Below are 1,287 nucleotides of genomic sequence, written 5' to 3'. Positions count from 1 at the left end.
TTTTTTTTTATTTTTTAAATTTTTTTTAATAACTTTATCGGGCTGGCCAAATAGCCCAGCAGATTAAAGCACCTGCAAGCAGGCACATGGGCCGGGGAGATAGCTCAGTAGAATAAGCACTTGCAAGTGCAAGGTCCTGAGTTCAACCTCCAGTACTGCAAAAAAAAAAAACAAAAAACAAACAAACAGAAAAAAAGTCGTCAATCTCCGGGCCTGCTGTGTAGGTCCCAACCCCAGGGCACGCTGAAACATCAGTTGAGACTGGGTGTGTTGGTGTGCGCCTGTCATCCTAGCTTTTGGGAGGCTGTAAACAGGTGGATCATTGTGTCCAATCTAGTAGTGAGACCCTGAATACCCTGTAGACCCTTCCCTAAAATACAGAAACAAAACAAACAAAAAAACCATTATAGGTTTCATAATGATTATGGAGTATATATATGGTTTAGGAGCACATCACAGAAATTAACATTATAATACTAACATTATAATACTTTCCACTGTCCATCATTTTAGAGCTTTGCATAAGATTTTACTTTATCAGAGATGAAAAGGAGTCCAAAGAGCATATCTTCTTGAAAAATAGTGTCAAAACAGTGTATTTTTTCTAATCTATTGAGAGTGATTAAGGTATAAAGAAAAGCTATTTCATTACTTAATACTGTTTTTGTAGGAACTGGGCATTGAATCCAGAATCCTATACAACTGAACTACATCCCTAACACTTTTTATATTTTATCTTGAGACAGGGGCTCTCCAAGTTGCTTAGGCGGGATTCAAATTTGAGATCCTCCTGTTTCAGTTTACCTCAGTGCTGGGATTATAGGCATATGCCATTCTACTCAGCTGAAAGACATACTGTACTTTTAAAAATAATATCTGGTACTTAGGGGTTTTTTTTGGAATGCAAAAATAAATTCGATTTTTTATTTTAAATTTTGGCATTTAGACTTTAAAAATGTTGCAATATAATATTGGAGTATGGATTTTGCAGCCGCTCAGCTGCTGGATTGTATCTGACTTTGCTGTGCTTTTTATTTTATTTTATCTTATTGAAAAAAAAAATATCAATGAGACATTTTCAAAGCTGATTAATAGGACATTTTAATATCTGGTACTTAGAATATATGGTTTACCATAACTTGCCATCACATAAAATTCTTTTTTTTTTTTTTTTTAATTTTATTTATTTATTTATTTGTCTGTGTGTGTGTGGCCAGCTCAGCCCACCAGGGGGCAGGGCTGGCTGGCATGTGGTGCTGGGGGATTGAACCGTGGTCCCTGTGCTTT

This window comes from Octodon degus, unplaced genomic scaffold (genome assembly GCF_000260255.1).
Source record: "Octodon degus isolate 3935 unplaced genomic scaffold, OctDeg1.0 scaffold00229, whole genome shotgun sequence".
Taxonomy (NCBI): Eukaryota; Metazoa; Chordata; class Mammalia; order Rodentia; family Octodontidae; genus Octodon; species Octodon degus.
This window is presented reverse-complemented; position numbering follows the sequence as displayed.